The sequence below is a fragment of the Triticum dicoccoides genome, chromosome 2A, assembly GCF_002162155.2.
Source record: "Triticum dicoccoides isolate Atlit2015 ecotype Zavitan chromosome 2A, WEW_v2.0, whole genome shotgun sequence".
NCBI classification, from domain to species: domain Eukaryota; kingdom Viridiplantae; phylum Streptophyta; class Magnoliopsida; order Poales; family Poaceae; genus Triticum; species Triticum dicoccoides.
The window spans coordinates 613,574,114-613,589,523 of NC_041382.1; positions in this window are offsets into that span (position 1 = coordinate 613,574,114).

Genomic DNA, 15,410 nt, shown 5'->3' on the forward strand with positions numbered 1-15,410 from the left:
GCATGCCCCCCAACCAAGGTTCACCTAGCAAAGTGCGAAGTAGCTAGCAGCCCCCCTCCTTCGTGTGGGCACGAAGGGAATCCTAAGCTATGAATGCATGCCCCTCCAACTGAGGTTCACCTAGCAAAGTGCGAAGTAGCTAGCAGCCCCCCTCGTGTCGCCACGAAGGGAATCCTAAGCTATGAATGCATGCCCCCGCCCCTCCAATCGAGGTTCACCTAGCAAAGTGCGAAGTAGCAACCCCCCACACACACTTTCAGTCGGCGGGCCAGAGAGGCATATCTCACCAAGATGGGTCATAAAATGTACCAAGAATAATCCACCTTGGTTGTACAACCTCTCTCTTGTTGTTGGTCAAAGTGATGGCCCTCCATGCGACCCCGGAGATGGGCTAGCTCGCCAATAATCACGCAAGTAGCTAGTCCCTGAAGACAACCGCTGGATGCGTGTGGCCCAAACATATGTATGGAGAGGTGTGTTTTTGAGTAACAATGGAACATTGATGTGGCACCGTCTTGATAACCCACAAGTATAGGGGATCGCAACAGTTTTTTATAAGAGTGCCGAACCCAACGAGGAGCTAAAGGTACACTACAAGAAATATGTTAACTAGTGACCTTTTGTCAGTGACCCTGGAAGAATTGGTCATAAATTTATGACCATTTTAGACAAATTGGTCAAAAGCTGTCTGGGGGGCTGCAAATCCTAAACCATAACGACCATTTTGATCAAAAAGGTCACCGTCCACTGCCTCACGTCTAGCTGATAATGAGCAATATAGAATGGTCACTACCCCTTTATTTTGAATGCATTAGGATGATTAGACAGCCACCTCAGCAACCTTGCTTATGTGTCTATCTAGGTGTCATTTTTGCTTAAGTATTAATATTCAACAGACAAGCGGGGCACACACTGACAGGCGGGACCCATTTGACAGGCGTGCCCGAGAGCTTAATTCACCCAAAAAAGGATGCGCGAGGTGGGACTCGAACCCACGACCTCGCGCTGTTTAACTTGTTCGCTGCCACTGGGCTAGAAAGGCATTGTTGTCCATCTAGCGGAATGGCTCTATATATTATATAAAACAGCGGTTGTCTCTTGCCAAATCTAAGTCTTTGACAAGTGGGACCTATTCCCAGGATCAGACAGAGCCAACACTTAGCCAAAAATTTCTAGGTCTTCCGACGGGGGCGGCGGCGGGCTGCGGGCAGGGGCATGGTCGGCGGGTAGGGGTCGGCGGCCGAAGCGACCAGCAGGGGCGGGGGCGACCGGCGCTGGGGGCAAGAACGGCCTCGCCGCAGTTGACCTCGCCCATGGCCTCGCCACAGGTGACCTTGCCCACGGCCTCGCCGCTCGCCTTGTCCACGACAGGAAATCGGCGGGGGCGGGGGCGGGGCCGGCAGCGGAAGCAACCGGCGGGGGTGGAGGCGGGGCTGGCTGCCAAAGCAACCAGCAGGGGCGTGAGCAATGGTGGGGGCGGGCGTAGGAACGACACCCACGCAAGGAGAGGCTCACCGAGCATGGGGGACTCGCCGCCGCCGAGCATGGGGGACTCGCCACCGCCGCAAGCAGACCTCGCCCATGTATGCACTCCTCTCATCCCCCCTCTCCTCTCTCCCTCTCCTCTCTGTTGATGTCATTGATTTGACGTAGATCTGTTAGAAGAATCTCCACACACACACACACACACTGATTTGATGTAGGTTTGTTGTAAGCTTGGAAAAATCTCTTGGAAATGGCTAGAAATTGTGAAGAGAATTTCTGTTGATGAAATTGTTAGGAGAATTGTTGTTGATGAAATTGTTAATAATTCTTTTGGAATTTAGTCAATTCATAGTGGTGAATTATGTTGTCAGCTATCAATAAAACAAAGCTCTCTGTTCTATTTTGTCCAAGAGTAAATTGCGTTGATGAAATTGATGTTGTTCTTTCCCTGAAACAGGATCCTGAAATTGCTGTTGTTCTCTGTTCTAAATTCCTGATTTATTTTGTCCATGAGTAAATAATGAATGCTAAGTAAATAGGATCCTGATCCATTTGGCTGATTCATGCCATGAGTAAATAATGAATGCTGATTTATTTTGTCCACCAAGTTGGACTAAAGTAGTGAGAAATTGGAAATAGCTGAATCTTGTGGTTAGGGAGTTAGCATATAAAGTTGGGTGCCATTACTTCCATCCATTTTCATTAATTAATGTTGATGCACTTAGATTGATTTGCTAAGTTGCAACAATTTGTTGTTTTTGGCAGATGGACAGAAGCTGGATTAGAAAAGGAGTTAGAAAGTTTTCAAAAGAACATATGAAAGGACTTCATGATTTCATGGCATTTGTTTGGGCAAATTTTGCCAACGATGCTCACATTCTTTGCCCTTGTTGTGAATGCCTCAACCGTCCAAGAATGGCTCAAGGAAGAGTGGAAGATCATCTGCTTCTTAATGGGATGTCCAGCACATATGATAGATGGGTATATCATGGAGAACCTTTAGACAGACAACCTCAACATTTTGAAGCTGATACAGAGGCCCCTCATATGATGGGTGGTGGTGATGCTGGCATTGATTTCATGGAAAAGGTTTTGCGAGATAATGCTGTTTTGGAGGAAGAGGATGGGAATGAAGATGATAGGATTCCTGACCTATTGAAGGATTTGTACGATGCTGAAGATCGTGCTGATGGACAGAAGTCGTTGTTTGTTGAGGTGTTAGAGGACGCGAAGCGCGCAGCTCATGAAGGGGGTAAATTTTCAAGATTTACCTTCACCGTGAAGTTACTCCACATCAAGTCTTTCTACCGGATTAGCAATGCCGCATTCAACGCAATACTCCGTCTTTTGAGCTTGCAAATTCCTAATAGTTGTGTTCCCAGATCATATGATGAAGCATTGAGCATAATCCGCAGGCTGGGGTTAGGTTATGTGTCAATACATGTGTGCCCAAATAATTGTGTCTTGTTTCGGAAGGATTTAGCAAAGCATGACAACTGTCCAAAATGCAATGCATCTAGGCGGAAAGATGCTGATGGGAAGAAGTCAATACCGAAGAAGGTACTGAGGCACTTTCCCTTGATGCCAAGGCTGCAGCGGATGTTCATCTCGAAGGAATCATCGCGTGAGGTACAGTGGCACAAGCTGAAGCGACAACCTATGGACAATGAGCTGAGCCATCCAGCGGATGTAGAGGCATGGAAAGACTTTGACAGTATACATTTAGATTTTGCTGCAGATCCACGAAACATAAAACTTGGCATTGCCACAAATGGGTTTAATCCGTTTGGGAACATGAGCACGTCTTATAGCATGTGGCCAGTTTTTGTGGTGCCATACAACCTGCCACCATGGGCATGCATGGATCAGTCCAACTTCATGATGTCATTGCTTATCCCGGGTCCAGATTCTCCAGGAAAGGATTTTGATGTCTTTATGGAGCCCCTCGTAGAAGAACTGCTCCAGCTTTGGACTGGTGTACCTACATACGATGCCTTGAGTCTGGAACAAAAGTTCAATCTACGTGCTGCAATCATATGGTCCATCCATGATTTCCCGGCTCTGCACACTCTGTCTGGGAGGATCGCAGCAGGTTATCAGGCTTGTGTCCATTGTGACAAAGACGCTTGCTCAAAGAGAATAAGGAACAAGATCTGCTATATTGGGCACCGCCCCTTTCTTCCCCGAAACCATCACTGGCGAAGAAGCAAAGATTTTAATGGTGAGAATAAAACCCGTGACAAGCCAGCTGAATTCACTAAAGAAGAGCTGGAGCAGCAACTTGAAAAGGTGAAAGATGTGAGACCAGGAAAGCTGGCGAAGAAAAGAAAGCGTGAGGAAGGTCAATGTTGGGACCGGAGGTCTTGTTTGTGGGACCTGCCATACTGGGTTGATATGAAATTAAAGCATAATCTCGATGTAATGCACATTGAAAAAAACATATGCGAGAATCTGCTAGGGATGTTTCTGAACATTGAAGGGAAGACAAATGACACGGTTAGTTCTAGGCTTGATTTGGAGGACATGGGCATAAGAGAAGATTTGCATCTACAGCACAATGAAGATGAAGATTCATTTGAAATGCCACGAGCATGGTATACAATGAGTAAAGAACAAAAGCTTGCATTCTATGAATTCCTAAGAGCGGTGAAATTTCCAGATGGTTATGCTGCTAACCTAGCAAAGTGTGTTACTTCTGATGGATTCAAGCTTTCAGTACTGAAAACCCATGATTGTCACATCCTCCTCCAAAGGATTTTACCGGCGGGCCTCCGAGGAACCATGGACAAGGATATATATGAAGCGGTTGCTGAGCTGGGAAATTTCTTTAGAGAACTGTGCTGCAAAACACTCAAGTTAACTGTCCTAGAAAGACTTGAAAAAGAAATCCCAATTATTCTTTGCTGTGATGGTCCATTTGGCGATGCACTTACCAAAAGAGGCAATGCTTAGAGGCCCTGTGCAATACGGTTGGATGTACCCAATCGAAAGAAGGCTGCTTACTTGTAAGCGTTATGTGCGAAACATGGCAAGACCTGAAGGTTCTATTGCTGAAGCATATGTCGTTGACGAGTGCTTGACTTTTTGCTCTAGATACTTTGGTGATGTGGAAACAAGATGGAACCGGCCGAGCAGAAATAGAGAGCGGTCTGATTCGCAAAGTGGTGATGTCTCTGTTTTCAACCATGGTGTGAACTTTCTTGGAGCCTCACAATACTTGGAGGCTGGTGATGAGTATGACAAGATGGTTTGGTTTGTGCTCAGCAATTGCGCCGAGGTTCTACCATATATCGAGTACGTTATATCTTGTGCACTCATTATATCTTTTTTTGCTTGGGTTGGCACCAACCTAATGTTTTAATTCACATGTTTTGTTGGCATTGCAGGAAATGCAATGAAGAGTTAAATCAGGAATAAAGCAATATCCATGTTGATAAAAGGGTTGCCAAGGGGTTTGCTAAGTGGTTTAAGAATCATGTGAGATCTTTAGCCACATGTTTTATGTTTTCTGTGTTATTCACCAATTGTTAAATACCATTGTTTGCTAAATGGTTTATTTGTGCAGATTGGAAAGTTGCATGAGGAGAAGAAGGTCAGTGATGATCTATTTGCTTTGGCATGTTTACCGGATAAGCGAGTGAGAGTGTATTCAGCATGCATTGCTGACGGTGTCCGGTACCACACCTTTGACCGCGAGGAAAAAAGGAAGACACAGAATAGTGGAATAGTCACTGAGGGGTCACATGATGGTGATATCATTGACTTCTATGGTCAGTTGAGAAGCATCGTAGAGTTGCAGTACAACTCTAGTGGAGGCATCCATCGCTCGGTAGTCTTATTTCGCTGTGACTGGTTTGAGCTTGGTAGCAAGAAGAAGAGAGACTCTTCTGTCAAATATGATGGCCACTTCAAAAGCATCAACACTGCAAGGTGCTGGTATAAGAGTGATCCCTTTATTCTAACAACACAAGCAACAATGGTGTTTTATCTGCCAGACACTCTTTTGCACGGAAAATGGCGAGTTGTGCAAAACTTTCAGCACAGACACTTGTGGAGTGTGACTGAAACTGAAGTGGAAAAGGGCCCCGGTGATGGTGGACTAACATACCAAGATGATGACTCTACGGAAGTTCCGTTGCAAGCTGATGATGACTCTATGGAAGTTCTGGTGCAAAGCAGAGTGCGAAGGGACCGTGAATGTGTGATCGTTGGTGCTGCAACAATTGAAGGCATCAAGAAAATAAGAAAGGTGGTAGCGGATGGACATAAGAGCGAGGATGAGGAAGACCGGACTGATCATACTATGCTGCAATATTGTAGTGATGATGAGGAAAACAGGAGTGGGCATAGAGTTCCTTGTTTTCGTATCGACGACGATGAGTAGCGAATGGACATGAAGGTTATACTATTACTGCATGTTCCTTGTTTGATTGGTGATCAACCTTCTCTGTAGTTTTTGTTGATGTGATCCTGATGTAGTTTTTCTACTACAATTCTCTCCAGGTAGCAAAATGCATGAGACTGTGGTGATGAAGAGGCAAATGGTGAAGATACAATGCAAAATCTGGTGCCATTTTGGCTGATGGTGAAGATACAATGCATTAAAACTATGGTGCCATTTTGGCTGATACTTTGGTGCCATTTTGGTGGCATTTTTTGCTATTTTGGCTGATGTTGTTTTGGTGCTGTTTTGGTGCCATTTTGGTGCTGTTTTAATGGTTGAAGATTGATCTCTTAATATGGTTGCAGTGATCATTAATTTTAGAGCAAAATATGGCTGTTATTTTTTTGTTTTGTTTCAGAAACAGGAGAAACCAAACCGCCCTCCCTTCCCAAAATTTCCCCATTCCGCAACCCTAGCGCTGCCCTAGACGCGCCGCCCTGCTCCGCGCCCCTGCTCCACGCCACCCCGCCCCGCCGCCCTGCTCCCTCCCCTGCTCCCCGCCGCACTGCCCCACCGCGTCGCGCTGCCCTACATCGCCCGCATCGACTACATCGCCCGCATCGACTACTTCGACGACGACGGCGGCTACATCGACTACATCAACGACGACGGCAGCTACATCGACTACATCAACGACGACGGCGGCTACATCGACTACATCAACAACGACGGTGGCTACATCGACGACGACCACCGCTGCATCATCAACATCATCTCCCCTAGGTACTTCTCCCGTTGATCCATCTCCCCTCCTCTGGTGGATCCATCTCCCCTCCTCTGGTGGATCCATCTCCCCTCTGGTCGATCCCCCTCATGGGTTAGGATCTCCTGGATCTCCTGATGTTCATGGGGTTAGGGTTAGGGTTCATGGGGTTAGGGTTCATGGGGTTAGGGTTAGGACCTCCTGGTGGTTCATTCGATCCGCTTCATGGTTTAGGGTTCATGTTGGAGAGGAAGTGCATGCTTTTAGGGGATGGGGATGGATGAGGAAGTGGATGATTTTAGGGGATGAGGAAGTGGATGATGTCTAGTTCATGGTGCTTGTATCAGTATGTGCTAGCATAGATGGTGAATTAGAGTTTCCAACAGCACTACTTGCTTGTATCAGTAGCACTTGGAAAAGAAGCTACTTGCTTGCTTGTTTGTATCAACAGTACTTGCTTGCTTGTGGCCCTTCAATTTCCTTCCTTGCTTGCTTGTTTCTGTCAGTAGCACTATGCTTGTTTCTATCAGTAGCATTTTCCATGCTTGCTTGCTGGTATTAGTAGCACTTATGCACTTTGCTTGCTTGCAACTAGGGTTAGTATGAACATGTACTTGATTGCTTGTAGCACTTTGCTATCAGTAGCACTACTAGGGTTTGTAGCAGTGTTGTTCTTTCATGATATGTGCATGAAGCTTGTGTTCTTCTTTCCAGTGAACATGAGAATGCTTAGTACTTATTATGGTATTGGAATTCCTGGTGTGTCAAGGCAGTATGACTAGTTTTAATATATACTAGTTTTAATATTTTTTTCATCTACTTATGTACTTCTGCAAGTACTGTTGTTTCATGCTTTACCAGTGGCAACATCTAGTTGTTTTGAAGGTCCTCATGATATACTCATCTAGCTTGCTGCCAGACATGTGTACATGACACCAATTCACTAGTTCATGTTGCTTGCTTGCTAACATACATGTTGCTTGCTAGCATACATGCTTAATTAGGGTTTCCATTAGCAGTACTTGCTTGTATCAGTAGCACATGGAGAAGAAGCTACTTGCTTGCTTATTAATTAGGGTTTGTATCAATAGTACTTGCTTGCTTCTCTTCAATTTCCTTCATTGCTTGCTTGTTTCTATCAGTAGCACTTTGCTTGCTTGCTTGTTTAGTGTACATATATTTCCAGTGTACATGCATGCTTGTTTACTGCACTTACATGTTTGCTTAATTAATAACACTACATCACTGTATGTGCATGATGGTCCAAATGTTTTCCTTTATTGATACAAGTGCATCATTTTACTTTATCCCGGTTGTATCTGATTGTTGTTTATTCTATTTTGCAAGCACCACCTCAAGATCATCCATGGCAAGGATGACAAGGTCAAGCATGAGGCCAACCGTTGGTATGCAACTTGCTCCTTGTGGTTATACTGTCAGTTTCATAAAATCTGTGTCTTAATATGCTAAGTGAAATGTATTGCTGCAATCTAAATAAGCTGGCTTAATTGTGCCTGTGTGCTGTTAGTCTTCCTTATCTGAATAACTAGGATTAAATGATAATAAAATTTCATAAGATATGTTTGGCTGCCTGTCCATGCATTCCAAACATTCACCTAATAGTTACGTTTCCTTTATCATGCAAAGAAGAACCTCTCACCGAGTACAAGAAGGTTAGGGCTAGAAATATCATGAGGAACAATCGGATGTTCTAGTCCCTTGGCATCGGTGCAATAGCGTTGATGATTAGGAAAATAGATGGTGTACAAGAAGGTAGAAGTGATGAGGTTCAAGAAGGTAGTGGAGTTATCAATGATGACCCAGAGTACAGTCCTAATGATGGAGAAGAAGTGGATGATGTTGTAGTGAACAGGACTGTTAAGATGCAAACTCTGTCTTGCTTGGAGGGTTGGGTTCTTTTATGCTATGTTATTCCTTGTGCTCACATATTTCTCTTGTGATCTAATGCTTTTTCCGTGCTATTTATACGAGGCACTGAAGGAATCTAGGACGAAGAGGCCTGGTGTTAAGAATACAGTCAGCAAGAAGAAGAAGAAGAGCTCAGAAACATCTGCTGCAATGCCTCCAGGAAGGGCGATGGCCCCAGCTCCAGGACAAAAAAGAGGATCCTGGAACCTGATGAACCTACCCTTGATAGAGTCACAAGGCAGAAAGCAAAGATGGCGACTGCGACAGACCATCAGGAAAGTCTGCTGCGCATGGACTCTGAGACCTCAATGCAAATGGGTGATGAGTTGCCGCACATGGATGAAGGAACCACTCTCAGCATGGATGGAAGTGGCACTGCTTGCCTAGATGAAGGAGGAACCATCTGCATTGATGAAGCAGGCACTGTCCACACAGACCTCAGCCCGGTTGCACCTTCTATTGACAGGAATGCTGTCATCAATGAAGAAGAACATCAGCTTGTGCTTCAATCAGGAAAGTTAACCTTTGCAATGCTATCTTTTACTAGTGCATTTTCCAAATGGAATGATCATGTATGCTTTTGTCGATTCCTGCATTTGTCGATTTCTATTCTAATTTATGAGTTCAATTTCATTTTCAGATGCAATGACTACCAAGACTAGACTTAGAAAGGGCAAAGGGCTAGAGAGGATCACCAAGTCGCTTGGTAGCAAGGTGCCTATCCAAATTGCCGAAGGGATGAAGTGTCCAGAGAAGCCTCTGCAGGTAGCAAAGCTTGCTTCTGAGTGTGGACTCGTCACAAGAAGCCATATTCCGGTTCTTCCTCACTTCAAGCTATACAAAAAAATGCTAGTCTATTGGAGAACTACATTGGGAAAGTTGCTATAAGCTACTTGTTTCATAGTTAATGTGCTATCTATTTTCTGTTACTCCTATGCATGATCACTAATATTGTTCCTACCTTGTTTGCTGTCTTCGTAGGCAAATTTTGAGATGAACACGGACTCAGAGACCATCAAGACCGCGTGCAAAGATATTCTGCAGAAACATTCAAAGAACAGACACCATCAGATCAAGAAGAAGTATTTTGATACCGTAGCCGCAAACAAAGTCAGCATTAAGTCTCCAGTCCTAGATCTGACGGATGGTGAATGGCAAGCTCTGGTGGAGATGTGGTCTACCCCAAGACACAAGGTTTGTCTCTGCTTTGTTTGATGCTTTATGTTCTGCACATGATATGCTAGTGCTAGATCATGTTGACAGCATGCTTTTTTGTAGGGAACCTATGTGTCGAACAAGATGAATCGAGAAAAAGTCGTGTACAATCAGAGAACTGGTTCCAGGCACTACACAACACACATTTTTGCCACTGTGAGAACTTTTCTCTAGAGACCTTACCGTTTGATCCTCATTGAATAACATTTCTGATTCTTGCTGAATAACATTTTGATTTTTGTTGAAAAACATTTCAGAAAGAAGAGCGTAAGGGTGAGGAGCTGTCTGCGATTGACTTGTTTAAGGCCACCCACAACAGCAAGAAGCACAGGTTTTCGGAGTCAGTCAAGACTGCTATAGTAAGTCACTCCATGCTTTGTCCATGCCCTGTTTGATTCACAGCCAGCTTTGATGCTGTTTGATGCTTTGATGATTTGATGTTGTTTGATTCAGAGCCAGTCAAGAACACACGCTATGTTCCATGTTTTGATGTTGTTTGATAGTTCAACAAAGATATCAGAACTTGTTGTAGCTATTTGTTGCATTTTTTATGATATGATGAAATTTGATCTTAATGTTAGTTTGATGATCGGCTCAATCGGGAAGCCATCTTATATAGAACCACCATTCTAGGCTTAATGAAGTGATCATATTGTTCCAATTGCATGTCTCCAGGTCACATAAGTTACTAGTCAAATAATGTTGTCAAGTTACTAGTCATCATCTTCTTCTGTTTGAGTTTGAGTAAAATAATGTATAGATTTTGTGTGTTGGTTTGGTTTCTCTTGCTTGGTTTGGTTTGCAAAATGTGAAATAGATCTCCCACTAATGCCTATCATTTTCCTCCATATGCTAGCTTGAGATGGAAAAAATGAAGGACGCGTCGGTACCAGAAGGTGAAGAGCCAAAGTCTGCTGTTGAAATTGTCGAAGAAGTGCTCAAGACCGAAGTCAAGCAAAGCACATTCCTCAGGAATGTTGGGCTCCAGTCATCTAGGAACAAGTCCCGCAAAGCAACTGCTGAAGTGGCTGCTCATGTTCATGACCTTGAGCAGAAGCTGGAGAGGTCCGAGCTTCAAGCTGAAGTGATGCAAGAAGAATTGGCGGCAATCAAGATGAAGGCGGAAGAATTTGAAGCTGCACGCAACAAGGAACTTGAGCTGCTGCGCAAGAAGTCTCAAGAGCAGGAAGAGAAGTTAGCCCACTTGATGGCTCTCTTTGGAGCTAAGGTAGTTTGATGACTGTGCAGTTTGTCTTTGAACCTATGATCCGATGCAGTTTGTCGTAGTTTGAAGGCAGTTATGTCGTAGTAGGTCGTGAACTTATGCAGTTTGTTGCATTTTGCACTTTACAAGTGACCTGGGAGCACTTGTGAACCTGGGATCTTGTGAACCTGGGAGCACTTGTGAACCTGGGAGCACTTGTTGTTGAACCAGTGAACTTGTGTTGGCTCATTTTGGAACCAGTGAACTTGTGACCAGTGTAGTTATGCATTTTATGAATTATTTGAGTTTTGTTTGGATCACAGAATATTATTTGGATTAATTGGGCTCTAAATTGAGTTGGACTACAAAAAGGCCGAGGCCCAAACAAGAATTTGACTAAAAAGGCTTGGGCCTAAAAAAGAGTTGACTGTAAAAAAAGTTGGTAAAAGGCTGCATCCAAGAAAATAAAAAGGAGGCCCAAATTAGAACTAGACTAAAAAGGTTGTGGCCCAAAACAATAGTGGACTTTTAAAAAAAGTCATCAGAAAAAGGCTCCATTCCCAGAAAATAAAAGGCCAAACTATTGGGCCAGGCCCATGCAGATGAGCAAAACAAAGAGAAAAAAATATTAAATGGGCTGAATTATTGGGCTTGGCCCATGTAGACGGCCGAAACGGACCGGGCTGATTCTATTTTATGACCTTTTCATTTGGTCGTAATTCTGCCATGTCAGCTTGCCACAATGGATCTGACGTGGTGTGGGCGGATTGCTAGCGACCAAAATAATTGGTCGTTAAATCTACGACCTTTTTTTGGTCATAAACATCTACGACCATTCCAGAAGAAAGGTCGTTAATTCTAGTTTATGACGGCCAGCTTTTGACCAACTGTTTTTGGTCACAAAAAGGTCACAAAAGGAAAATTATGACCATTCAGTGACCAATAGTGGTGGTCATAAGTTGACATATTTCTTGTAGTGGTAGAACAAATATTCCCTCAAGTTCTATCGACCACCGATACAACTCTACGCACACTTGACGTTCGCTTTACCTAGAACAAGTGTGAAACTAGAAGTACTTTGTAGGTGTTGTTGGATAGGCTTGCAAGAAAGTAAAGAGCACGTAAATAAAAGCTAGGGGCTGTTTAGATAAAGACACAACTAAATTAGTTTTAGTAGAGAGCTTTTTGTTACGAGAAAGTTATTTGTCCCTAGGCAATCGATAACTAGACCGGTAATCATTATTGCAATTTTATTTGAGGGAGAGGCATAAGCTAACATACTTTCTCTACTTGGATCATATGCACTTATGATTGGAACTCTAGCAAGCATCCGCAACTACTAAAGATCATTAAGGTAAAACCCAACCATAGCATTAAAACATCAAGTCCCCTTTATCCCATACGCAAACAACCTACTTACTCGGGTCTGTGCTTCTATCACTCACGCCACCCACCATAAGCAAATCATGAACATATTGCAAACCCTACAGCAGGAATCCCTCATGCTTGCGCGACACGGAGAGCACCATAGGACAACACCAATAATAAAACATGCAACTCAAACCAATCTTGATCATCAAATAGCCCATAGGACAAAACAGATCTACTCAAACATCATAGGATAGCCATACATCATTGGGAAATAATATATAGCGTTGAGCACCATGTTTAAGTAGATATTACAACAAGTAAGAGAGAGGTTACACCACTGCATAGAGGGGGGAAGAGTTGGTGATGATGGTGGTGAAGTTTTTGGTGAAGATGACGGTGATGATGATGGCCCCCGGTGGCACTCCGGCGCCACCGGAAGCAAGGGGGAGAGAGCCCCCTCCTTCTTCTTCTTCCTTGACCTCCTCCCTAGATGGGATAAGGGTTTCCCCTATGGTCCTTGGCTCCCATGGCGTGGGAGGGGCGAGAGCCCCTCCGAGATTGGATCTATCTCTCTGTCTCTCTCTGTTTCTGCGTTCTGTTCTGCTGCCCTTTCACCGTTTCTTTTATATCCGGAGATCCGTAACTCCGATTGGACTGAAACCTTCGCCGTGATTTTTTACCAAAAAATAGCTTTCTTGCGCCGAAGGAGGGCATCAACCGCCTTACAGGTGGGCCACGAGGGTCAGGGGCGCGCCCTGGGGGGGTAGGGCGTGCCCCCTACCTTGTGCCCACCTCGGACTCTGTTTCGCGATGATCTTTCTTCCAGACTTTCCAAATATTCCAAAAAAATCTCAGTCTGTTTTTATCCCGTTTGGACTCCGTTTGATATGGATATTCTGCGAAACCAAAAACATGCAACAGACAGGAACTGGCACTGGGCACTGGATCAATATGTTAGTTCCAAAAATACTATAAAAAGTTGCCAAAAAGTATATGAAAGTTGAATAATATTGGCATGGAACAATAAAAAATTATAGATATGATAGAGACGTATCAGCATCCCCAAGCTTAATTCATGCTCGTCCTTGAGTAGGTAAATGATAAAAAAGATAATTTTTGATGTGGAATGCTACCTAGCATAATCTTGATCATATGTCTAATCATGGCATGAATATTAAGACACGAGTGATTCAAAGCAATAGTCTATCCTTTGACATTAAGACAATAATACTTCAAGCATACTAATAAAGCAATCGTGTCTTTCCAAAATAACATGTCCAAAGAAAGTTATCCCTACAAAATCATATAGTCTGGCTATGCTCCATCTTCACCACACAAAATATTCACATCATGCACAACCCCGATGACAAGCCAAGCAATTGTTTCATACTTTTGAAGTTCTCAAACCTTTTCAACTTTCATGTAATACATGAGCGTGAGCCATGGACATAACACTATAGGTGGAATAGAATATGATGGTGGAGGTTATGTGGAGAAGACAAAAAGGAGAAGAGAGTCTCACATCAACTAGGCGTATCAACGGGCTATGGAGATGCCCATCAATAGATATCGATGTGAGGAGTAGGGATTGCCATGCAATGGATGCACTAAGAGCTATAAGTGTATGAAAGCTCAAACTGAAAACTAACTGGGTGTCCATCCAACTTGCTTGCTCATGAAGACCTCGGGCATGGGCTTCTACATCATCACCATAGCCCCTCCGATGAAGTGTGAGTAGTTTACCTCAGACCTTCGGGTCCATAGTTAGTAGCTAGATGGCTTCTTCTCTCTTTTTGGATCTCAATACAATGTTCTCCCCCTCTCTCGTGGAGATCTATTCGATGTAATCTTCTTTTTGCGGTGTGTTTGTTGAGAGCGATGAATTGCGGGTTTATGATAAGGATTATCTATGAACAATATTTGAATCTTCTTTGAATTCTTTTATGTATGATTGGTTATCTTTGCAAGTCTCTTCGAATTATCAGTTTGGTTTGGCCTACTTGATTGGTTTTTCTTGCAATGGGAGAAGTGCTTAGCTTTGGGTTCAATCTTGCGATGTCCTTTCCCAGTGACAGTAGGGGCAGCAAGGCACGTATTGTATTGTTGCCATCGAGGATAACAAGATGGGGTATTTATCATATTGCATGAATTTATTCCTCTACATCATGTCATCTTGCTTAAGGCGTTACTCTGTTTTCTTGAACTTAATACTCTAGATGCATGCTGGATAGCGGCCGATGAGTGGAGTAACATGAAAAACCAATCTAGTAGGCCAAACCAAACTGATAATTCGAAGAGACTTGCAAAGATAACCAATCATACATAAAAGAATTCAGAGAAGATTCAAATATTGTTCATAGATAATCTTGATCATAAACCCACAATTCATCGGTCTCAACAAAGACACCGCAAAAAGAAGATTACATCGAATAGATCTCCACGAGAGAGGGGGAGAACATTGTATTGAGATCCAAAAAGAGAGAAGAAGCCATCTAGCTACTAACTATGGACCCGAAGGTCTGAGGTAAACTACTCACACTTCATCGGAGGGGCTATGGTGATGATGTAGAAGCCCTCCATGGTGGATTCCCCTTCCGGCGGAGCTCCGGAAGAGGCCCCAAGATGGGATCTCGTGGGTATAGAAGGTTGCGGCAGTGGAATCAGGTTTTTGGCTCCGTATCTGACCGTTTGGGGGTATGTAGGTATATATAGGAGGAAGGAGTACGTCGGTGGAGCTTCGGGGGGCCCACGAGGCAGGGGGTGCGCCCTGGGGGGGGCGCCCTCCACCCTCGTGACCGCCTCCCTCCTTTCTTGACGGAGGGTCCAAGTCTCCTGGATCATATTTGTTGAAAAAATCACGTCCCCGAAGGTTTCATTCCGTTTGGACTCTGTTTGATATTCCGTTTCTTCGAAACACTGAAATAGGCAAAAACAGCAATTCTGGCCTGGGCCTATGGTTAATAGGTTAGTCCCAAAACTAATATAAAAGTGGAAAATAAAGCCCAATATCACTACAAAAAAAGACACATCTGTGACATTTTGGGCCGAACAAAATCTTT